This window comes from Emydura macquarii, unplaced genomic scaffold (assembly GCF_026122565.2).
Source record: "Emydura macquarii macquarii isolate MOO-44397 ecotype Brisbane River unplaced genomic scaffold, CSIRO-AGI_Emac_v2 contig_2768, whole genome shotgun sequence".
In the NCBI taxonomy this organism is placed as follows: Eukaryota; Metazoa; Chordata; order Testudines; family Chelidae; genus Emydura; species Emydura macquarii.
Window position 1 is genome coordinate 29,456,469 of NW_027132905.1, and position 25,933 is coordinate 29,482,401.

General features: G+C 46.6%; 1 long non-coding RNA gene across 1 annotated transcript; it reads right to left on the reverse strand.

Annotated features, from left to right (window-relative positions):
- Positions 1–21,177: 21,177 nt before the first annotated feature.
- Positions 21,178–25,430, reverse strand: LOC137165516 (uncharacterized). The gene is made up of 3 exons (XR_010923395.1): positions 25,249–25,430; positions 22,938–23,136; positions 21,178–22,228 (listed from the first exon to the last, which is right to left on the reverse strand). It is a non-coding gene; the product is annotated as an uncharacterized lncRNA (long non-coding RNA).
- Positions 25,431–25,933: the final 503 nt, after the last annotated feature.

A 25,933-nucleotide genomic window follows, 5' to 3' on the forward strand; every position in this document is an offset into this window, starting at 1 on the left:
GCTTGGGCACTGGGACCCCACGAGACATCGAGGAAACTTATACCCTGAAAAATATGGGAACGAAGTGATTTTAGGTCTCTATAGGGTTTGGCAGAAGTTGTGCGAATTGCAGGCACCTATGTACCTCTGGAAATCCCACCCTTAGGGAACTGAGGCATAGAGAGACTGTCTGCTCAATGAGGATTATAGCCCTGCCCTGCATCTCAGGGGTGCTGTGAGGATAAAGTCATCAGACAACAAGGGGCTCAGACATGGTGGTAATGGGAGCTGCCACGTAAGTACTCTAGATAGATAATTACAGTATATTATTACCACCTTGCCACTCCCCTGCCCTCTCATCTCATCTCCACACAAAGTTACGTCAATTTAAGTGAAGGTGCGGAATTAACTGGAGCTAAAGGACGAATGGACACTCTTATTGCAGGTTAGCTTAAGCCAACTAGAAACAGGTTTAAGCTAAATCAAAATAAGTCGAAAAGAAGAGCATCCACATAGGGTTTTACATTGGTTTAACTAAACTGGTGCATATTGAGAAGGCCTAAGAGTGCCTTATTTCAGTTTAGCTTGTTCCAGATTTTATAGGGCAAATCTAAACCACAATAAGCCATTCTTTATTTGAAATACAAGTGCCACCACTCAAATTTGTACTGTTTTAACTAAATGGGTCTAATCCCCAACCTTTTTTAATTAAACTGGTACAAGGTTGCATGTAGACATGGCCTAACTCGTCTCCACACTAAAATAACCCTCCTCCTTTCTTCTACACCTTGGTTTTTTGTCTTCCAACACTTCAGCCTTCCCTTCTCCCTCTCACGTTCACACACTCTGTACCATCCTCTACTCCCTTTGTTTTTTTCCTGTCTTTTCCTGCTCTGTGTCTAGCTAGTAGTTCCTCCCAATATGAATCATATTTACCCCCACTGGATTCCTTCACTTGGAAAACATGGCTTTCCACACATCCTTCAGCATAAAGGAAGAGCTAATTTTTCAAAATGAAAAATCAGCGTAAGTCAGCCGCTAGCACAAAGGGAAGTCTGTTATACCAGCAGGGACAAATTTAGCTCTGACACACCTGGTACAACTGCAGCATGCACAGCATGGTAGCACAGGGTGTAAACCACCACAACCTTTGACCCTTTATGTTTCTCACAGCCACAGGAATGCAGCTACCAACAAGAAACGTGATGCGTTGCTTAGTATGAGCTAGTGCCTAAAAATAGAAATGGAAGCTCAGGCTGACCTCCCAGTTGCATGCTTAGGGTCTCAGATGGGCTTCTACTCGAGGTGGCTAGCCCCTCCCACTGATCATGCCACCATAGCTATTCTGTTTCTAGGCACTAGCTCAAGTAGAACCTACTAACCTAATCTTACCTTAAATCACTTTGTCCACCTTGGTTATAAAAATGCGTTAGCATAAACCATTCTGCCCTAAAGGAGGAATTAAGGTTGCTGACCAGCCACTACTGTATCAAAGGGTAGGGATATTAACCAGGAGGGGGAGCCAGCTGTATAAACCATTTATTAAGCAGTCATTTTGAATGAGTCCAGGTACTGTTTCAAAGTATGAGAAATTGGAAATGCCTCCTTGAAATGCTGGGATTTATGTGTAAGAATTGCCTATGTGTTACCTTTTGATTATTGGCTATGTTCATTTGATGATTTGATCAACTGGTGGTTCCTTTCCCTATCATTGTTAATTCATCGATTTACTGAAAGAATTCCAGCTGTAGCCTTGATTTGATAACTGTATTGTCTGCATCCTATCATTTAGTAAGACTGTATCAGTAATTCGCCTTAGTGAGAACTGTAACTAATTTTGTTCGCTTGTTCGTTAGTGTGTACATAAGCCTACAGAGCTGGTTTTTCTTTCACAACTACAACTTGGGTCAAGTAACTCCAAGAGCAAAGGTAATTTAACTGAGTATTTCAGAGCCACTTGGCTATGTCTCCAAACTAATACTCATGTCTTTTACACCAGGCTTAACATATAGACCCCTACGAGTTAAGGAAAACACCTCCATTTCCACATGGATGCAGGTGAAACTTTTGCATACAGATGATAAAGTAAAACTTGGCTCAACTGACTGGATTCATTTTCTCATTTGCTATCCTCTGTCATTGTCTGGTGATTTCTGCAGTTTTTGGAGGCTCGATAGCTGCTCCTTTGCCTGCAGGTGCTCTTATGGTATTTGGATGTGACATAAAAACCATGGTCCTAGTCACTTGTGCAGTTACAGGACTCTGTTTCCTCAGCATGTTCTAGGCAATTTCCATTTAGATCCTGCCTACCTACATTTCCCCTGCAATTTACCAAGGAAGGTAGTTTTCTTTACTTCCTGTCTTAAATTCTTGGATAAAATTGTTGTGCAATTAAGCAATTGCCAGATCTGTATCCCAGAGGTGGCTGCATTTCTGTGGTGGGCAAAGTGATAGATAGACAGATAGATAGCTAGGGCTAGCCATATCCTACTCCTTCAAGGCAATTCAAGAAGGTTAAAAAGTGTAAGGAGGTCTTTCCCAGTTGCATGCCTGTACGAGGAGAAGCTCCAATCTTAATCCTTGTGGTTCCAGCACAGAAAAACTAGAGCTATCTACCACCTACAGCAGAGTTAGGTATCGCCACAGGCGCACTGTGACCCAAGAACCTCTTAAGCCAACCAATAAGGGATAAAGGTGTCTCCTGATATGTACGAGTACTATGGAAGGAACTATGAAGAGATACCAGAAAATTATATTTTTAAGCATATAAGGAAAAGCAGGTCAGCAAAAGGTGATGCCTTAGCCCAGGTCCTTTGGACAGAAGGTGAGAAATGCGTCCCTCTCAGTAGAGGTAAATTAAGCATCGTAAGCTAAGAGGGCAGATGGCCATTTACACACAGAGTCAAATATCAGTGAAGAATCATAGAATCATAGAATATTAGAGTTGGAAGGGACCTCAGGAGGTCATCTAGTCCAATCCCCTGCTCAAAGCAGGACTAACTTCAGCTATATCATCCCAGCCAGGGCTTTGTCAAGCCTCAGCTAAAAACCTCTAAAGATGGAGATTCCACCACCTCCCTAGGTAGCCCATTCCAGTGCTTCACCACCCTCCTAGTGAAAAACATTTTCCTAATGTCCAACCTAGACCTCCCCCCCTGCAACTTGAGACCGTTGCTCCTTGTTCTGTCATCTGCCACCACCAAGAACAGCCTAGCCCCATCCTCCCTGGAACCCCCTTTCAGGTAGTTAAAAGCCGCTATCAAATCCCCCCTCATTCTTCTCTTTTGCAGACTAAACAAGCCCAGTTCCCTCAGCCTCTCCTCATACGTCTTGTGCTCCAGCCCCCTAATCATTTTTGTTGCCCCCCGCTGTACTCTCTCCAAGTTGTCCACATCCTTTTTGTAGTGGGGGGCCCAAAACTGGACACAATATTATAAATGCGGTCTCACCAATGCCGAATAGAGGGGAATAATCACTTCCCGTGACCTGCTGGCAATGCCCCTCCTAATGCAGCCCAATATGCCATTAGCCTTCTTGACAACCAGGGCACACTGCTGACTCATATCCAGCTTTTTATCCACTGTTACCCCCAGGTCCTTTTCTGCAGAGCTGCTGCCCAGCTCGTCGGTCCCCAGTCTATAGCTGTGCATAGGATTCTTCCTTCCTAAGTGGAGGACTCTGCACTTTTCTTTGTTGAACCTCATTAGATTTCTTTTGGCCCAATCCTCCAGTTTGTTAAGGTCACCCTGTATCCTATTCCTACCTTCCAGGGTATCTACCGCTCCCCATAGCTTAGTGTCATCCGCAAACTTGCTGACGGTTCAATCTACCCCATCCTCCAGATCATTGATGAAGATGTTGCACAAAACCGGCCCCAGGACCGACCCCTGGGGAACTCCGCTTGTGACCGGTTGCCAGCTAGACATGGAGCCATTGATCACTACTCGTTGAGCCCTATGCTCTAGCCAGTTCTCTATCCATTTTATAGTCCATTCATCCAACCCATACTTCTTTAACTTGCTGATAAGAATACTGTGAGAGACAGTATCAAAAGCTTTGCTAAAGTCAAGGTATATCACGTCTACCGCCTTCCCTACATCCACAGAGCCAGTCACCTCTTCATAGAAAGCAATCAGGTTGGTCAGGCATGACTTCCCCTTGGTGAATCCGTGTTGACTGTTCCTGATCACCTTCCTCTCTTCCAAGTGCCTTAAAATGGATTCCTTGAGGACCTGCTCCATGATTTTTCCAGGGATTGAAGTGAGGCTGACCAGTCTGTAGTTCCCTGGATCCTCTTTCCTCCCTTTTTTGAAGATGGGCACTATATTTGCTTTTTTCCAGTCGTCAGGGACCTCCCCGTTGCCACGAGCTTTCAAAGATAATAGCTAATGGCTCTGAAATCACATCAGCCAACTCCCTCAGCACCCTCGGGTGCATTGCATCCGGCCCCATGGACTTGTGTATGTCTAATCCTTCTAAATAGTCTTGGACCTGTTTCTTCAGCACTGCGGGATGTTCGCCTCCTTCCCATTCTGTGCCACCCAGTACAGCAGTTTGGGAGCTGATCTTGTCTGTGAAGACAGAGGCAAAAAAGGCATTGAGTACCTCAGCTTTCTCCACATCCTCCGTCACTAGGTTGCCTCCCTCATTCTCTAAGAGATGTGAAATCAATGGGAAAGGAGCACATAAGCCATGCGGGGTTATCCTATCGGTGAGTAAAGTAAATGAACTTTGGGGGTATTTCTATAAGCCAAGGAAGACACTCTGACATCCTGCACCTAGGAAGCAAATGGACAGCGTGTCTGCATTCATCAAAGCAAGGTCTCAGCCGGCATTGGTTGAAAATACTGAAGAGGACTTTATCTCACCCAAACTTCTTTGAACAGGAGATTAACGATGTTAGTTAAGTTTAGTCTCTAGGAAGCATGTTGTTATCAAACAATATCACCTGCAACCATTTGTTTCCAATATTCTTACTCACTATCTCCTGAATCTCCTATCTTTAATCAGAAACTTATTCTTAATTTCACTATAAATAGCAGGGCTGTCAAATGATTAAAAAAAATAATCACAGGATTAAATATATAATATTGATTAATCGCAGTTTTAATTGCACTGTTAAGCAATAATAGGATACTAATTTAAATTTATTATAAATATTTTGGATGTTTTTCTACATTTTCAAATATATTGGTTTAAATTACAATACAGAATACAACATGTACAGTGCTCACTTTGTTATTTTTTTATTACAAATATTTGCACTGTAAAAAAGAAACAAAAGATATAATATTTTTCCATTTACCTCATAGAAGTCCACTCAGTCCTATTTCTTGTTCAGCCAATCACTAAGATTTACAAGAGATAATACTGCCCACTTCTTATTTAAAATGTCACCTGAAAGTGAGAACAGGCATTTGCATGGCACTATAGTAGCCAGTGTTGCAAGGTATTTACAAGCCAGATATGCTAAACATTCGTATTACCCTCCATGCTTTGACTTGTAGGCTCAAAATGTTATATTTGTAAGCAAGGTCTGAGTGGCACTGCCCCTGCTCAGCAGCTGAAAGGGGGGGCACTTTATTTGCATGGGCTTTGTATTTGCATGAGTACAATTAAGTACTCAGCATATAAACATTAGGTGCTGAGCATGATGGGAAATGGTCGATATGTCTGGTATTATGTTACAAATCACTTTTGTGTTAACTGCAGGGGTAATGAAATGTTGTCCTTCAATTGTATGCACAAATGTCAGCAGATCTGTGTTAGCCTGGTCTGATGAAAAATTCTCTTTCATTTAAACTGAGCCCAACAAGGGTGGTGGATGGATGTTCCAGGAGGGAGAGGGTGAGAAGTCTCCTGTTGAGACCGCACTAGCCTGACAAAGGGCTACCCTCAGGCATGGATTAGCTATCTCCTCCCACTAGTAACAGGTAGAACTAATTATTCCTCTTGGAGTCTTTTGTTTTGTTAAAAGCAGGGACATTGCTCCTGTGGCAGCAGAAGGTTTTCCCATCAGCTGAAATTCACTAAGAGCTGAAATCACTAGAGGAACTGGGAAACCTTGACTGACAACCAGCAGAGAGAAGCCAGGAGTGGTCAGCATCTGCAGACAGCAGGAGCCAGCAGATGGCAGAAGCCAGTAACGGGGTCTCAGCGAGGCCCAGAGGTGGCAGGAGGTAGCAGCAGAGAGGGCCTGGTCAAGCCCACGTTCAGCAGGAACCTGGAGAAGGGGACTGACTGAGCCCCCAACCGAGACGTGGACACTGCAATTACGATGGTCAGCACAGGGGAAAGCAAGAAGAGAGAGGCGAAGGACACGCCCCCTACTCGGGGGTGGGTTCGGCTCATTGAGTTCCTGAATTCTGTTTGCTCTGGTTCCAGAACCAGTGCTGTGTTACTTCCTTCCTGTTATTAAAAGGTTTACTTTCTACACTCAGACTCTGAGGGAGGTTAGGGGCACCCAGAGGATAGTGGGTGATTTCCCAGATGACTGGGTAGGGGCTCGAGCCGATTTGGTGTTGTGTCATTGACAGGAACCCTTAGATACAAAACCTGGCCCTTGCTGCTGCTGGCTCTGCCTGGCAGAAGGGTTACATTTTGTTTTGGTTTTGAGTGCAGTTATGTAAATAATAATAATTCTACATTTGCATATTGCACTTTCACGATAAAGAGATTGCACTACAGTATTTGTTAGGGCTCCCCTGCCCTCTCTCTCTCAGTTCCCAGACCTGTTCGCAGACAGAAAGTAGCAGGCCAGAGTCCAAAGTGCAGATAATGCAATGTTTGTTGGGGCTAAGCAAGCATAGAACCATTGCTCTTCACACCAGTAGGGCTTCCTTTCCCAGAACCGTAGCTCTGTAAGCTGACAATTTCCTTCCTTCCAACCATAGCTCTACACACTCTCTCTTCCCCCTTCTTCTTTTTGGTAGGCTTAATTATACCTGGAGTGCCAATCCCTGGTACCAGCCCTTCCAATTTAGGGTCATGTTCCATTTTGGAAGGTCTTGAGTCTGGGGTCTTTGGTGCCACCTCTTTTGTACCCCATACGAGGGGTAGGGAGTGAGGTTATATTTTGGCCATTATCACTTTTATCGCCCTTTGGTGTTTTTTTTCCTCACACCTCCCTTTATCCCCCTTGCTCCTCCAACAGGTTGCTGGACATTGCTCTGGCATCTGTCTTGAAGAGGAGTCAGAGCTTTCCTTCATTTGTACATTCACATTTCAACACCCCCACTGCACCTCGAAACGTTTTAACTACATCCCTTATCTCATCTCACAGTAATAAAGAAAACCCATCTGGTTGTGGGTAAGCAAGAATAACACACAAAATGTCTTTGTTCACATGTGTAACTTGAAGACCTTACCTTTCAGGCGAGCAAGCAGGTCCCAAATTCTATACACAGCCCTTAATACTTATATAAATCTAAATTTTATACTACCCTCCCTAACAGGCCATGTCTGAGCTGAATTGAAAAATACTATTTCTTTTGTTTATCTTTTTTACAGTGCAAATATTGTAATAAAAATAATTATACGAAGAGAACACTGTACCAGTGGTGTACCGAGGAGGGCCAGGACCCTGGGCGCCGGGCTGCAGGGGGCGCCAGGCCGGTGCCCCTCCCAAGGCCGGGGGGAGGTGAGGCCACCCCAGCCGGGCTGGAGCAGCAGGTAAGTGTGGGGGATGCGCTGCACCGGCCCTTCATGATGGGTGGGGGACTGAGGATGCAGGAGGTGCTGAGGGGCACCCCTTAGCACCTCCCTCCCCACATGTCATGAAGGGCCAGCCCTGCCCCCCCCCAGTGGGGGGGGGGTGAGGCCACCCCATGGCATCTCAGGTGCCAGGCTGCAGGGCTAGAGCAGCAAGTAAGTACAGGGGCGCCGCCCGGCCCTTCTCGTTGGGGAGACAGGGAGCGCAGGAGGCGCTCAGGGGCACCCCTCAGCGTGCCCCCACATCGTGAAAGGCCACTGCACCCCCAGGCTAGGGGGAGAGGCTGCCCTGTCCGAGCCAGCGCAGGACTGCAGCAAGAGAGGAGGGCATCATGTGCCAGGGAGGGTGGGGCAGCGGAGCCAAGCCTGCATTTGTGGCTCCCCCCTGCAGGTACAGACCCTCCTTCCTGGGGCAGCTGGGGGGCGGTGCTGGGACCCCTCCTGCCCTGCGTGGGGGGTGTGAGGCCAGGGGGGGGGCCCCCACAAATGTAGGTTTGGCCCCCGTGCACCGGAGACCCTCGATACGTCACTGCACTATAGGCATTATATTCTGTATTGTAACTGAAATCGATATATTTGAAAACGCCGAAAAGCATCAAAAATATTTATAATACATTTAAATTGGTATTCTATTGTTGTTTAACAGCGGGATGAAAACGGCAAGTAATTGCGACTCTTTTTTAAAAATCTAGTTAATTTGGTTTGCATTAATTAACTGTGATTAATTGACAGCCCCAATAAATAGATCTCAGTGCTCTGTGTTTAGCAAAGTGCTAGTCCTGAGATGAATCTTACAATCTGGTGTGCGCTGTTCCTTTGGAAACAGCAGGCCTGGTAATTCTGTGAGTGTTTAGTGGATAAGGGGCTTGACACGACAGGAAACGCTCTCAGGACTCGGGGGGGTGGGGGGGAGGATGCGTGTGTCTGTCACTACTTACACAAGGAGAGTGAGGCCTGTGGAGGCCTAGCAGGCCATGCTTGTGTTGCCAGAGGTTGGTGGTTCAGGCAGCTGATCCACAGCAGACACAGACAAGATTTCTTCATGCCAGGGCCAGGGAATAGTTGGACATGCCTCATAACCCTGAGTACAGTCATGGCCCCACCCTCTTCAGCGTTAGCTAGCAGAACAGAGCCAGTGGAGGGGGGAGCACACACTGCTGCCTTTGAGAGGCCATCGCAGCTCCCTCTCCAAATCCGGAGTGACTCTATTAACTTGCATGGAATCAGAGTGGTCTGAGAGGAGAACTGGGACCATGCTCCACGCTAGATGGGGATTATCTTTCTGAGTGACCAGTGCAGAGTGGCAGACTGCAGCGTGTCTGTAAAACAGGAAGGTGCCTGTCGCTTTTCCCTATTCATTAAAGGGCCATTTTAACCTAAACAAGGTCTGTGTAAAATGGTACTGTGGCAATCCCTATTTACTGTCTCCCCCGATTCCATAGGAAATGTGCTCAGCCTACAAGCAAGCAGATGTTTTCTCTGCCTGCCAGCCCTGAAAACTCAGCCTGGGACCAGAGAGTCACACTGTGTTCTTTCCTTCTCATGCATCACCAGTAATAAGGGTTCTGCTTGATAAATGATGCTCTCAGTGACACCTGTGCAGTTCCATGGCCTTTTCTAGCATTTGCACATGATTAGCTGAGAGGAACTTGTGTCCAACCATGGATGGAGTATGAAGCTGGATACCCGGCTTATCATAGACCCCTAGAGTGAAGGAAAACATCTCCATATACTCATGGGTACAGCTGAAAGTTGTGTATGCACAGTTAGTGTGGATGAAACAGTTCCATTGATGGTTCACCAGAAAGAACAGACACCAACTTCCTCGCCTGAAGCTAGGCTGGGTCTGTAGAGCTCCCAGGAGGGAAATGCCGGGGAAAAAAGCTTACTTTGCTCACTGCCATAATCAGCTCTGACTCTGATGCACAAGGGAGCTGATACGAGGGAGTGAGAAGGTGCCGTTTTTACACGATCCCGTTTCCGAGTGGAACCAGACTGTAGTGCAAAGAATACACTGCTTATTATCTCCATTAAAAAGCTACGGCCACAGAGGTACACACCATGCTGCACAATGATTGTTGACATTGAGGATGTACAGTAAATAGAATACAGCATCTGCAATGTAATTTCCTCCTCTTCTTTAGTACAAGGTGCTTCCATTATCCCCTATGAAAACCTTGACCTCATCATTGACATGGCATGCTGCAAGCAAATGCCTTTAACAAGACATACACAGTTGGCAGGTAGATGGATGACTCCTTGAACTGTCAGTCACAGGAAGACTACAGGAGATGCACTGAGACGCTGCTGAGAAATAGAAAGACAGTTGGAAAAGCATTGCACAGCCACTGCCCCAGTTAGAAGAAACAAACAGCGCAAAGCTCCCACTGCAACCGAGAGCTAACGCTCATCAAATTACTTGCATCCTCCAGTGGGTAAATCCAGGATCGGGTCACAATCAGGTCCCTCTCCTCACCTGTGCTCTTCCACAACAGCTGGGGCCAATTTGCTGTCATGGGCTCTATACATGGACGGCTGATGGCCAGAGGCAGGCTGTTCCCAGTGGAGCTCGTTAGTGTCTGGAATTCACTCCCTCACTGGTCTGAGAGGGCTTCAATCTGGTGTCTGTCCAGGCAAAATGGAAGGTCTTTCTTTATTGAGTTTGTGCCTGAATGGGTGACTGCGCTACATGGTAAGTGTGCACACGTCAATTTCCAACAGGCCTCCACATTGTGGCCAGAGGTTCTTCTGAGCAGCCAATTTTGAGGGTTTAGCAAACAGGGATTTTCAAGCAGTCCCATATGTGTTTCCAGTTGAAGTAAGCAAATCCCATCACACCAGTCTTCAGTAGGGGTTTGCACCAGCGCAGCTTCCATGATGGATAAAGTCCCATGGTACACGAGACTGAGGACAGGAGTACAGAAGTAGGGTGCATCTGAGCTGAATTACTGAATGAAGGGAAGCCAGTGGTTTGTGCATCCATCTCTCTCCCATCCACAGCAATACTATGTACATGTTGAAAGAGAGGCCTCTATGTGCACTTCTATTGGGTGTGTGTGGGAGAGACACTATAGTAGAATATAACACAAGCTCTGGGAAGAAATGAGGAAAGGGACCCTTCTGACAACCAAGAAGGCTACAAAGAACGATGCCACAGCTGCAGAAATAAGATATTGTGCTTAAACACAGAGCAAGAGAGGATCTACCAGTCACGGATAACATCAACAGATTGCTTCTGGCAGGGCACGATGATACAGAGGAGTCATCTGAATCATGTCCAGTTTGCCTGTGTCATGCAAGAAATTAACAGACCTAAGGGTTACAATTAAACAAGATCCCCAGTTATCCACAATGCAGGAAATTTTTATTGCTGGTTGGGAAAATGATGAATGATTGAGTGCACCACAAATGGCAGCGCTCTGGCTACTTTGGGAGGAACTAACAGTTATAGAAAATCTAATCTTTAAAAGTCGAAGACTTGTGGTACCACAACCACTGGGACTGGAAATGTCAAAGATCACTCATTTGGGACACATGGGAAAGAGGTGCAAGTACCAGGGCAGGAATTTGGGTCCTGAATCTGAATATGCAAATTGAGGAAGAGATTAGAAAATGTCCAATTTGTTTAGCATCACACGTCAAAGTCTAAAGAGTCCGTGATCTCTTCTGACATGCTATCTCGCCCATGGCAAAAGGTGGCAACGGGGCTCTTCAATTAATTAAAGCTGTGTGCTTGTAGTCATTATTTTGAGCTGCAGAGCCTGAACACACAAATGTCCACAGTGATTGTTTAATACAGGTTTTTTTTGCCTGAGGTGCTGGTATCAGACAATGGTCTAGCAGAATTCACAAGAATTCCAACAGATTGCCTATGGCTATTCGAGTTGGACAGAAATGGGAAAACAATTCCACAATGGAAAAAAAAAATCAAAATTTCAAAGTTTTTTTCTATTCACAAGGTTCAAAATGGGCCCATTTCCCATGTTTGGTCAAATTTTCCACCATATTTTTTACCAAAATCATGTTTGAAATTTTTCATTTACTAAAACCTCTGTTTTCAGCAGGATTTTGATATCAATTTTGGCAAAAAAACTATTGCTGAAAATTCTTAAGAAAAAGTGGAAAGTGTTGAGAAGGGCAAAAATTTCTCATTAACATTTCATTTTTGAAAAGCAAAGGTATTTTTGGATGAAAATACTTTTATGCAAAATAGTTAGAGTGGCTTTACTAGCTATGGTTTTCATCATGCTACATTAACCAGTGCTAGCACCCTGCTATCCCATTAAATGGGCAAATAGAAAATATAGCATAAAGTGGAAATCATCTACTAGTAAAAAAACAAGCAGAATAAAGAAGAGCCATACGTGGCTATGCTGGATTACAGAAATTCCCCACTGTTGAGATGGGTTCCTCCACTCATCTACTAATCAGCCTTTATTTCCAATTGATTTTGGATGCCACAACTCTCCAGCAATGGCCAAAAGTCATCAGTCTTACTACAGATCAGGAAAAGCATAAGGCTAAAGAGATCCATAAGTCCACATCTTACAACTGGAACATTAAGCTTTACTACTTCTCCAGAATGTTCATATCAGTGGCAGCCTGGTACTGTCACACCTATCCTGCACCAAACACATACACACAGAGCAAATGCACAATGGAGAATCGGGTAAGTGCCATTGAAGGTACTTCCTTAAATGCCAAGAAATCAATCCATATTGTTTTGATTATGACTCAAGAAGTTCTTTTCTCAGGCCAGAAGACAGTTCTGTTCACTAGAAGGGCACCTGTCATTACAGCTAAAATGTTGTTGACGGAACACAAAGAGAAACTGAAAAAAATGGGCAATCATTAAATTACCCATGCTGAGAGCTAAAGCCACCTGAGAGATCTGTTGCTGCAAAGTAACTATGTTCTATAGTTTGAGATTCAGTAGCAATGTTCTGGAATATATAATGGATATTTTGTAAATTTCAAGCCTGCTTATAGTAAAGAAGGGAAGTAATACTGTCACTAATACAGACAGTTTTACAGGTTCTATTCATGGCTTCAATTCAGCAAAGATCTTAAACATATGCTTAACTTTAAGCATGATTTTATGTGCTTTGCTAAATATTTAGGCAGTTAGATCGTGGAGAAATACTGTATTGTTGACTAACTGTATAGTTCCTTTTGGAAGCTGAACATACACAAGTAAAGTTAGTTTAACTGCTTGAGTCTCTGTAACTGGGTCCATTTCTTAAGTGCAGAGATGCAGCCTGAAAGATATACCCACACAAGCAAAATCAAAACACATCACATTGTGGCAAACATTACGGCTCCCACTGAAGTTAGGATTTGGTTCGTATAGACTCTACATTTAATATTCTGGGCCTGAATGGGTTTGAAAACAAGACGCTGACAAACAAGAAAGTGTAAACCCCAAACATACAGGCCACAAGTCAGCAGGAGCCGAGTCTAGCATAGTCTGTGTTGTTGTCACTTACGCCTTCTTCTGAGCTCCTAGGGTGAAATCCTGGCCCCAGTGAAGTCAATGGCAAAACTCTTATTGACTTCAATGGAGATTTCACCGCACTGTGTACATGACACAGCGAACAGAGGGGCGGCTAACAGAAGGAGAAGGAGGGAGTTTGCCTGGGAGTTCGCCTGCGGAGAGAGCCCACTGCAGGTTTTCGCCTTACAGGAATTGCTGAGCAGGAAATTGAGCATCTGAGGAGGCTCTCAGAGCAGAGATATGGAGATGGAGCGATCCGTTGTTGTCACCTGCACTGGGTGCGCTATGTTTGTCTTCCTCCCACAGGATAGAGATGACTTCATCTGTACCAAGTGCAGGCTGGTTTCCTTATTGGAAGAGAAGGTTAAAGGACTAGAGGCCCAAATGTCAACCCTGCGGTGCACTACAGAAAACAATGTCTTTCTCCATCAGGCACAGGCAGAGCGTAAGGAAGATTCAGAGAACGCCCGGCAGGCGAAAATGAAGAACGGGGAAGGAAATTGGCAGCATGTGACCTCCCGAAGAAAGAGAACCCATGTGCCAACCATGCAGATAGAAGTAAGGAATCGTTTTCATCCTCTCTGCACAAGTACTACGGCAGAGAATGATTTGGAGGACCCTTCAGAGGAAATGGATCATCAGGAGACCCGTTTGATCAGAAGGCAAGAGATGCATTCTCCTAGGGATGGGGGTTCCACGACCACCATTCCAAAAAGGAAGAGAAGGGTGATGGTGGTCGGGGACTCCCTCCTAAGGGGGACGGAGTCATCCATCTGCCGTCCGGACCGGGAAACTAGAGAAGTGTGCTGCTTGCCTGGAGCTCGGATTAGGGATGTGACGGAGAGACTGCCAAAACTTATCAAGTCCTCAGACCGCTACCCCTTCCTGCTCCTCCATGTGGGCACCAATGACACTGCCAAGAATGATCTTGAGCGGATCACTGCGGACTATGTGGCTCTGGGAAAAGAGATAAAGGAGTTTGAAGCGCAGGTGGTGTTCTCATCCATCCTCCCTGTTCAGGGAAAAGGCCCAGGTAGGGACAGTCGCATTGGGGAAGTAAATGCATGGTTACGCAGGTGGTGTCGAAGGGAGGGCTTTGGATTCTTCGATCATGGAATGCTGTTCCAGGAAGAAGGATTACTAGGAAGGGACGGGATTCATCTAACGAAGACAGGGAAGAGTATCTTCGCAGACAGGCTGGCTAACCTAGTGAGGAGAGCTTTAAACTAGTTTTGACGGGGGACAGGGACCTAAGCCCGAAGGTTAGTGGGGAAGAGGGACACCACAAGGAAGCAGAAGGAGGAGGGTGCAGGAGGGGAGGCCTCCCGATTCATACTGTGAAAGTAGGCCAATCGGCTACTTATCTCAAGTGCCTGTACACAAATGCAAGAAGTCTGGGAAACAAGCAGGAAGAACTGGAAGTCCTGGCACAGTCAAGAAACTACGACATGATTGGAATAACTGAGACTTGGTGGAATAACTCTCATGATTGGAGCGCGGTCATGGATGGGTATAAACTGTTCAGGAAGGACAGGCAGGGGCGAAAGGGGGAGGAGTTGCACTGTATGTAAGAGAGCACTATGACTGCTCTGTGCTCCAGTATGAAGCTGGAGATAAGTCAGTTGAGTGTCTCTGGGTTAAGCTTAGAAGCAAGAACAATAAGAGTGATGTCCTGGTGGGTGTCTGTTACAGACCACCAGACCAGGAGGACGAGGTAGATGAGGCTTTCTTTACTCAACTAGGGAAAGTTTCCAGTTCACAGGGCCTGATTCTCATGGGAGACTTCAATCACCCTGACATCTGCTGGAAGAGCAATACAGCAGAGCACAAACAATCCAGGAAGTTTTTGGAGAGTGTTGCAGACAATTTCCTGGTGCAAGTGCTGGAGCAACCAACTAGGGGCCGTGCTTTTCTTGACCTGCTGCTCACAAACAGGGAAGATTTGGTAGGGGAAGTACAAGTGGGTGGCAACCTAGGCAGCAGTGACCATGAGATGGTCGAGTTCAGGATCCTGACAAAAGGAAGAAAGGAGAGCAGCAGGATACGGACCATGGACTTCAGAAAAGCGGACTTTGACTCCCTCAGGGAACTGATGGGCAGGATTCCCTGGGAGGCTAATATGAGGGGGAAAGGAACCCAAGAGAGATGGCTGTATTTTAAAGAGACCTTATTGAGGGCACAAGAGCAAACCATCCCGATGTGCAGAAAGAATAGCAAATATGGTAGGCGTCCAGCTTGGCTTAACAAAGATGTCCTTGGCGAACTTAAACGCAAAAAAGAAGCTTACAAGAAGTGGAAGCTTGGTCAGATGACTAGGGAGGATTATATAAACACTGCTCGAACGTGCAGGAATGAAATCAGGAAGGCCAAAGCACAATTGGAGTTGCAGCTAGCAAGGGACGTGAAGGGGAACAAGAAGGGTTTCTACAGGCATGTTGCCAACAAGAGGAAGATTAGAGAAAGTGTGGGCCCCTTAGAGAATGAGGGAGGCGACCTAGTGACGGAGGATGTGGAGAAAGCTGAGGTACTCAATGTCTTTTTTGCCTCTGTCTTCACAGACAAGATCAGCTCTCAGACTACTGCACTGGGTGGCACAGAATGGGAAGGAGGCGAACATCCCACAGTGCTGAAGGAACGGGTCCAAGACTATTTAGAAGGATTGGACATTCACAAGTCCATGGGGCCGGATGCAATGCACCCGAGGGTGCTGAGGGAGTTGGCTGAGGTGATTTCAGAGCCGTTGGCTATTATCTTTGAAAGCTCGTGGGAACGGGGAGGTCCCTGACGACTGGAAAAAAGCAAATATAGTGCCCATCTTCAAAAAAGGGAGGAAAGAGGATCCAGGGAACTACAGACCGGTCAGCCTCACCTCAATCCCTGGAAAAATCATGGAGCAGGTCCTTAAGGAATCCATTTTAAGGCACTTGGAGGAGAGGAAGGTGATCAGGAACAGTCAACATGGATTCACTAAGGGAAAGTCATGCCTGACCAACCTGATTGCTTTCTATGATGAGGTGACTGGCTCTGTGGATGTAGGGAACGCGGTGGATGTGATATACCTTGACTTTAGCAAAGCTTTTGATACTGTCTCACACAGTATTCTTATCAGCAAGTTAAAGAAGTATGGGTTGGATGAATGGACTATAAAATGGATAGAGAACTGGCTAGAGCATAGGGCTCAACGAGTAGTGATCAATGGCTCCATGTCTAGCTGGCAACCGGTCACAAGCGGAGTGCCCCAGGGGTCGGTCCTGGGGCCGGTTTTGTTCAACATCTTTATTAATGATCTGGAGGATGGGGTAGATTGCACCCTCAGCAAGTTTGCGGACGACACTAAGCTGGGGGGAGTGGTAGATACCCTGGAGGGTAGGGATAGGATACAGAGTGACCTAAACAAACTGGAGGATTGGGCCAAAAGAAATCTAATGAGGTTCAACAAGGACAAGTGCAGAGTCCTCCACTTAGGAAGGAAGAATCCCATGCACAGCTATAGACTGGGGACCGACGAGCTGGGCAGCAGCTCTGCAGAAAAGGACCTGGGGGTAACGGTGGATAAAAAGCTGGATATGAGTCAGCAGTGTGCCCTGGTTGTCAAGAAGGCTAATGGCATATTGGGCTGCATTAGGAGGGGCATTGCCAGCAGGTCACGGGAAGTGATTATTCCCCTCTATTCGGCATTGGTGAGGCCGCATTTAGAATATTGTGTCCAGTTTTGGGCCCCCCACTACAAAAAGGATGTGGACAAGTTGGAGAGAGTGCAGCGGAGGGCAACCAAAATGATTAGGGGGCTGGAGCACAGGACTTATGAGGAGAGGCTGAGGGAACTGGGCTTGTTTAGTCTGCAAAAGAGAAGAGTGAGGGGGGATTTGATAGCGGCCTTTAACTACCTGAAAGGGGGTTCCAGGGAAGATGGGGCTAGGCTGTTCTCGGTGGTGGCAGATGACCGAACAAGGAGCAACGGTCTCAAGTTGCAGAGCGGGAGGTCTAAGTTGGACATTAGGAAAAAGTTTTTTACTAGGAGGGTGTTGAAGCACTGGAATGGGTTACCTAGGGAGGTGGTGGAATCTCCATCCTTAGAGGTTTTTAAGGTGAGGCTTGACAAAGCCCTGGTTGGGATGATATAGCTGAGGTTAGTCCTGCTTTGAGCAGGGGGTTGGACTAGATGACCTCCTGAGATCCCTTCCAACTCTAATATTCTATGATTCTATGATTCTATGACACAAGCTCAGGCCGGGTCTAAAATAAAAAGTTAGGTTGACTCAGCTAGGTCGCTCACACCCCTCAGCAACATAGTTAAACTGACCAAACTCTGGTGTAGACAATGCTAGCTTGATGTTAGAATTCTTCCATTGACCCAACTACCACCTCTGGGAGAAGGGCATTAACCACGGTGATGTAAGAACTCCTCCCATCCCTGGGAAGGGGGGTCTGCACTGAAGCACTACAGAGTGGTGAAGCACTGGAATGGGTTACCTAGGGAAGCGGTGGAATCTCCATCTTTAGAGGTTTTTAGGCTGTGGCTTGACAAAGCCCTGGCTGGGATGATTTAGCTGAGGTTAGTCCTGCTTTGAGCAGGGGGTTGGACTAGATGACCTCCTGAGGTCCCTTCCAACTCTAATATTCCATGATTCTATGTAGTACAGGGGTGCAGCATTCCTAGTGAAGACATAACCTTAGACTCACTTAGGCCCTCCAGATATGCTCCATTCCTAGTTTTATACATCTGATATCTTCAGGAAAGGTGAAATCCACAGGGGCAGTTGAATAAATCAATTAATAAAAACAGTATACAGTAATAAATGAAACTTGTCTAACTGGCATTTCCACTGCCACTATTTACCCCACCTCCGGAATGTACATTCCCCTAGAATTCAGAGCTCTGCCCCTTTGCTAGCATGGGCACGCTTCAAGATCTGACGAAGGAGACAGCACTCTGTGGGTTCAGTGTATCAGTTCAGCCAAGGTATCAAGCTGGAGATTTGGAGTTGGCCCAACCAAATGTCAGCAGGCCTGGCCCTGCTCAAAGAGACTCTCTCTCTGCCTCATCTCAGGCCCAGTCAAAGTTTTTTTGCTGTGACCCTTCCTTTACAAGCCCTACCCCAAACAAAAAGGGGCGGGGGGCACTCACACCACCTTCACTGCAGGCCTACCTCAGTTAGCTCCAGCCTCAGTCCCTGCCCTGGCTTGGGCAATGCCACCAACCTGCAAAGCTCCCTGCTTGATCAAAAACTTCAGCAGCCTCTCAGCAGCAGCTGTGGGACCCCAGCAGCCTCCAGCCTTCACCCCTCTCCACCCCAAAACCAAAATGGAGTCCCCACATGCATTTTTGATGAGCTCTCTGGAAGAGGAAGAGTCTAGCTCCTTTTTCCCCCAAGGCATCATGGGAGTTGTAGTCTCCCAGGATATTCCCAACTGTAAAACTCCCAATTAAGTTCCAAGGCCCCTGAAGTACAGGGAGCCTACATAAGGATGTAAAGCTGGGCTAGGAAACAGGTTAGACAAACACCTGTCAGGGATGGTCTAGATAATACTTAGTCCTGCCTTGAGTGCAAGGGACTAGATTCAAAGACCTCTCAAGGTCCCTTCCAGTCCTACACCTTTATGATTCTATGGGAAGACAATCTCTTTGTTCATTAAGCACCAGCAATATTTCAAGTGCCAGGTGTGACACAGTTAGACCTGGGAGTTCTAAAAGGGTGCTTGAAGGCAGGTCTTTCAGTCTCAGCATGGTTAAAGCCCTTGATCCCATGATCTGAAAGAGGTTATCTCAGCTACTTTATGGACACCTGAGTCCAAGGACAGCCTGAGACCTTTAAAAACCTCTTCCAGGAAGAGAGAGGGGTGAGGAGGGCTGAGAAGCAGACTGTTGTGTGGCAAGGCCTGTGAAAAGCCTTTTCCTAGGTAACGAGCTGTTTTTCTCAGAGAAATAAACACAAGATTTCCATCTGGGGAGAGGGCCTTGGTTCCCAGCGTAGCTGGGCCCAGAGTGGGTTCGAGAGGGTGGATGGGAGATTGGTACCCAGTATAAGAAGAGGCATTACTCCAGTGGAAGCTAGGAAAGGTATTTTTATTTTGTTTAAAGAAGCTTCTTGGGCCAACCCTAGGGCCTCCCCTATGAATAGACCAACATTACGGATCAAACCTCTGGCGTCAGACTAATTTCCCCTAGACCCTCCCAATGCCAGAGGGAGAAATGTTGAATTTTGGCATGACGAAAGAGGTGCATTGCCACACGGGCAAGACCCAGGCTTCAGGCTAGCACATCCAGCCTCGAAAAGAGAAGCAAGACCAAGAGGCGGGAGTCATTCTACATATATCTTTACTTTCTTTTCTTAATATGATCTTTTTTCATTAAGGAGACCAATTGTTCTGGTTGATGGAAGGGAGTGAGACACCAACATGGAGAAAGGGAAAATGGAGGAAAGAAAACATCCTGATATGGAGAGCCACTTGGCTGTGGATTAATCACCAACGAGAAGCAGTGAAAGCGCTGTTGCTTGGGACATTGCAGTGAAATTGGACAGGGTTGCTTGAACTAAACTGGACAAAGATCAGTCAATGTACCATAAGGAATAATCCTACATTGTTAGGCATATGAGCTAAGTAAACTAAAAAGGCTTTCCCATTGCTGAGCTATTATATGGGCCAAATTCTCTGTTGGTGTAACCCCACATTACTTCAGCAGTGAGGCTGGCCCTTAATGGCTGTGGACCGGCGTCCCAGTCATTGTTAGACCTTTGCACACTGAACGGCTGTGTCTGGTTTGTGACGTGTTTGCAAAAAAGTTTGCAAACCAAAAATGTCGTGCAGCGAAGCAGGGCGAGAACAAGTGACAGGAGAAAGGAGGACGATTAATATGCAGCTGGTGCACAGACTTGAGTGAAAGGAGTCGAAGACGGCCACCCGGAGCTGGCGCTTAGAAACGTACGATAAAAGCTGAATGCAAAGCTGGCAAATCAAAACAGACGCAATAAGCTGAGGACAGCAAAACAGGCAGCCAGCTCACAAACAAAGACAAGGGAGCCCACAACGGGGGGTGCGGGGGGGAGGACGGGCATGTGGTTGGCACAGAGAAAGGAGGAAGCCAAAGCTCAGTGTAGAGGAGCGCTGTCAAGGGAAACAAAGGCCCAGTCTTTTGAGAATGGGGGATCAGGAACAGCAGCAAGTGTGTTACTGCCACACGTGGGCACCAGCAGAAAGGGCTGCAGGCTCCTTTCACATCCCTGGAGTCACTGCTGCTCCTCCAGGAGCACACCTTGACTCAGGCTCTGATATGTGCAGACTAAATTCTTCCAGCTTCAGTGCCTGATTTCTTCCCCCACTCCCAGCTTCCATGCCCTCTCCATGCAACGCCTATGCATGGCACCACCCCCTGATCCCAGAGTGCCACGGCCTCCTGCTCCCCTCATTCCAATCCCTCTAGTAGGCCCCCCTCCTCTCCTGAGGCTCCCCAGCGTGCACAAGCTGAAATGAGGCCGATACAGTACTGGACCCATGGCACATTGGGGCTGGCATTGGTGTAGTGCGCCAGTGCTGAGGGGGCTGGTAGGATGCTGAGTGTGCCGCATGCTAGAGGGCAAGCTCTGCGGGTGCTTCAGGCGCTTGGTACAGTCCTGAGAACACCAACGCACTTCGGTAAGAGGATTTCTTTACCAGAAAAGAAAACGTTGCTAGCGCTGTCGGCATGAAGGCTGTGAGGTTATTAACCAATACCAATGCTAACACTAATTCCACAGCGCTTCTGCTCAGTGGAGCTGCAAGGATCATTATCTCCATTTTACCGCTGGGGAAACTGAAGCACAGAGGCAAAGTGACTCACCCACGGTCACCCGGGATGCCAGTGGCTGAGCCAGGAATAGAATTCAGTCCCAGCCCAGTGCACTATCCAGAGGCAACGCTGCCTCCTGTTTATCTTTAAAGAGAGAAACCCAACAGCTTCCAAGCCAGCCCCTAGGAACAGTCCAGCTGAGGGGTACAAGGTCCCACTGTAACCCCTCTGCACTGTCCTCTTGCCTGCAGACTGCAGCCCTGTATCTTTCCTCTGCAGTTATCACAGGCTCTCTACCAGCAACAGGGCCTCAGCCCAGCTCTCAGCCCCTCTAGTTTCAAGCTCTGGGCCTGCCGGCCACCCAGCCTGCCCTCTGCAGCCAGTTCCCAAGCTACTTCCTCTGGCCACCTGCCCCTGCTCACACACAGTGCCTGGTTCCCCTGAGCCAGGTCCTCTGGCAGTCCTTCGCTTTCCTATGCTGCAGGGATCCGCTTTGGCAGGAGGTTGTGCTGGGCGTTAACACAGTGCTGGGTAACGAGGAGGCTTGCAAGGCTTCGATTTGTATCAGTCAACATTGATTTCACCATACACACAAAAATATTTCCATTGATAATCAAAATGTACAGCTCAAGTAAGAAAAATTTTGCTTGCGAGCTTGTTGATTTAAGGATAGTTAATTTGGTATATTTTGGCGTGTTGCTGGCAATTTGTGGTTTAACGAACAAGAGGCTTTCACTTTTCGAATCTCAGCTGCTGTCATTAAATAATTATTGTCTGACCCCCCCATGATTCCCCGCAAGGGTGAAAATTTAAAATCAATAGCATTGGACAAGAATGCTTGAAACTAAACTTTGATATTACCCGTCAAAAATCATCAAAACATAAAAATCAAATGCTGCCCAGCCTAGTAACGAGCCCCCAGGTTCATTGCCGTATGAATATTCCATGAGGTGGCCCTTACCGCGGCAGGACAGGGCGCTCCCTTGTGGATGCTGCAGGTATGTGCCAGGGCACAGGCTACAGAGGGACATAAAGAGAGAGTTTCGGGCTCTCTGCATCAGACTCTGAATCTGCTGTCGCTCAGTATGTTGCACAAGAGCACACTGCTGAGCCCAAGAGTCCTCGCTTCTTTGAAAATAAAACAGCTTGGGTCCAACGCTGTGCCTGGTCTTTCTTCATCTGTCTCCTATGCTGGAAGCCCTCCCAGGAAGGAGTCCATAGAGTACAGCAAGAAGGGACCACTGGTGGCAACCCAGGGCAGCCTTCTCTCCTGCAGGCTAGAGAAAGAGGGCATCTGTCAGAACCTGCAAGGGGAGATGGGGGCTGCAGCACCTGCTGGGGAGGTGGGAGCCTATCCATGGGGGCAGAGGGAGTGGGAGGCTGCAGATACTGCTAGTAGGGGCACACAGGGACCTGCTGGGGGATCTGGCAGGAAGGGATTCTCTGGGCAGTAAGAGGGGAGTCAGAGGCAGGGACATGAGGATCTGGGTGCTGCATTTGCCTGGATGCAGATTTGTAGGTCAGTTTGGATTTTTAATCTCTGATCATGATACTGGCAGGGCTGGCTGGGAGCTACAACAGATAGCGACAGACCGTAAAACACATGATTTATTCTTTTTTTAAAATCTCAAGATTTTAGGCTAATCTTCATTTTTTTTGGCTTCAAACTCATGGTTGTTAAGCTCTTGGGTCAGCAATACTGAGTAAATCATTTAACATGCGTACACATGCGCACACACGCACACTTCACCCCATTACCTTCACTAGAACTATGCTGATTCACGCCAGCTGCAGCCCAGAAGTGATGGTTTTGTTTTATTTTTAATGGGGAGGGAAACCACACCCTGTCCTTGGTTTCAGTAATACATGCAATGTATGGAATGAAGCCTTGCAATGTTTTGGGGCATGGATTTGAATTTGTTTTTTATTTAAATATTTGGGAAATTGTAACTTTAATAGGGAATTTTGTTTAAAAAAATAGCAAACCATGTGATTTCTGGATCGCTGACGGTGCCAGAGATTTTTCTGGGTGTGTTTGTGATCTCTTTTTCAGGATCCTGTGAAGGACAACTTCACAAAGAGGTGATCTGGGGGAACCTTCCCTTCTCCCAGAGCAGGGCGATATAGTTCCAGCTCCACAGTTTTTCACAGGTAACCTGTCCATAGCAGGACTGACTCCATACTGCTGTAATAATACATTAGACAGCCAGTCAATCACATCAGTGAATACTCTGATGACACATACAACAGCAGATGCTTTCACAGCAGAACTAGACATTACAGTACCCAGACCCACCAACCATGTAATAATAAAGAGGCTTAGACACCAGCAGAGTTCGATTCTCAGCCTGATCTCCAAATCACACTCCTTTTTCTTCCCACTGATAGTGCCTTTTTCACGCTGCTCCCCAGGAGAGACAGCCCCTTCCAATGCACCAAGCGTGTTTGTTCTCCTGCCAAGCCCTTTACAGGAGCCATGTTTTTCACCTGGCTTTCCACTGCTGATCTCCACATCTGCACATATTGATCCCATCTTTCCTGCCTCTGGCTCTTTCTTATAAAGATCAGAATTTAGATACAACACAGTTAGGCGTGATGGAGAAATCCAAGGTAGGGAGACTAGACAGAGCTCTAACATTTATTTACTAAATAACTCCGAGTTTTTTTGTTGGACTTGCACCCATCCTTTCCCTCCCACTGAGTATCTTAACATCCTGAGAGCTGGACTCACCCACAGTCAGTGTGGGGATTTAGGGCTTTAGAAGGCTTTATTTCCACACTGCTCACAGACAAGGCACTGTTGCCAACTCCAGGCTTTCAAAAATCCTGAGTCAGGCCCATAGAAATCATGAGACTGGCTTAAAAATCGAAAGAGTTTAAAACACACATTTTGGGATTATTTTGTTATCCAGGTCTGAGCCTTCAAAGTGGACTTGGATCACATTTTCAAGCTTTTCTCCACAACCTGGAGAGCTAGAAGCTTCCTTTTCTTCAAATGAAACTGTGATTCTCAGGTCACCACAGGGTTCCAGATGTTTTCAGAAACACACCAAGTATCACGAGCTTTGGCAACACTGGCAGAAAGTTCAGCCAGGACCCATTGAAACTGATGGGAGTCTTTCCCTCAGCTTCAGTGCTCAGTGGTGTCCTGACTCACTGGCCGTTGGGTGCAATGGATCCAAAGAACTCAGTGGAAGTTTTTCTATTGACTTTGGTGGGAGCTGGATTAGGCCCCGATGAAGCCTCTTCTTGTGAAAAAGAAATGGTGAAAATGGCTTCGAAGACCCTCCTGGGAGCATGGGGAGGCTCATTTGGTGAGGGGAACAGAGAAACACAACGTGCGCTCCCCCATGTCATTCCTGCCAGGTGACAAGCTGTGCTTGAAGCCTGAACCATGTTCTGGCTAATTCCTGTGCAGGTTTTGCTGGTGGGGGTTTGAGAAGTACTCAGCTTTGGCCTAGCTCTACTCCATTGACAAGAGTGGGAAAACTCACTTTAACTTAAGTGGCAGCAGTATCACCACTCCCAAGGGTTTAAAAAAAAAATCATGAGTCAGGCCCCAAAAAATCAAAAGTTAAAAGTATTGGGTTCTTTGAGCCGTTAGGACTCACATTTTCAAGCTGTGTCTGCAGCCATGTGGAACCGAAATGTATTTTTTATTTCAAATGAAAGCTGAAATTCTCACAATCACAGGACTCCAGATGCTGGGACTTGAAAAAAAACCCCAAATATTGTGATAATTGTGCTGAAATCCCAAGAACTGGCAGCAGTGTGGGAGCTAAGTTGGGCCACTGCTGGGTGCTTTTGAAGATTCCCCCCTTCGTATACATCTTTGATGAAAGCTTTCTATACACCAGAAGTGGTCAAGCAGAACACCAGAGGTGAAATCCTTGCCATATTGAAGTAAATGGCAAAAGTCCCATTGACTTAAATGGGGCCAGGATTTCTTCCCAGAAGTTCACAGAAGAAGCTCATGCTCAAAGAAGGTATAATTTTTTGACAATTAGGGTGATTAATCATTGGAACAAATTGCCAAGGGCAGCATTCTGCAACTCTTGATGTTTTCACAAGAAGACTTGATGCCTTTCTGAAAGATATTCTTGTTCCAAATGCAAGTTATTGGACTCAATACAGGAGTAACTGGATGAAATTCTCTGGCCTGTGTTATTCAGGAGGTCAGATTAGATGATCTAATAGTCCTGTCTGGCCCTATAATCTGTTAATCAAAACTATGCTAAATCTGCCGACGTATGAACAAAGACCTTGTTATTGGTTTTGGCAAAAAGTCTGAACCTACCTTAATGTCAGGGCCAGGACATGGGCAGCTTGGCCCAGGGGTTAGCATGAGGCACAGGCTGAGGGTCCAGGAGCCAATTACCAGGAACCAGGCTGGGCTGGAGATCAGAATCAAAAGAAAGAGGAGGACAGGAATCAAGAGTTAATTACCAAGAGTCAGGGGAAGAAGACCAGAAGCCAAGAACAGGTAACACTAGACCAACAGTCTATTGCAGGGCAAAGCCTAGGTGTACAGACATCTTCCAGTTTCCTTCTCTGGCTTAAATAGGGTCTGTGGCCCAATCAGAAGATTTGGAACCCTCCAAATCAGAGCATAGGGGGTGGGACTTGTGCCCCAGTTGAGCTTCATGGACCCTGGTTTCAGCTGTTGTCTGCGAGCTGCCAGATGGAAGATTGACGTGTGATGACTCCCCTGACCGCCACCTCCATAAACCCAGGTTTGAGGCCTGGTAGTCCTGACACAACACACCATCAACAGTGCTGAAGAAAACATCTCTGAATAATGGGACTATATGTAATAAGGTATGTGGCACAAATGTAATATCTCCCTAGACTTTACTGACTCACAAATAATTGATTAGCATTTGGAGATACCTGAGTTACATTCAGATCAATCTGTTGCCCAAAATATTGTTTAGAATTATGATGAGGTTTAGATGGATGTGAGGGAAAGTTTATTATTTAGA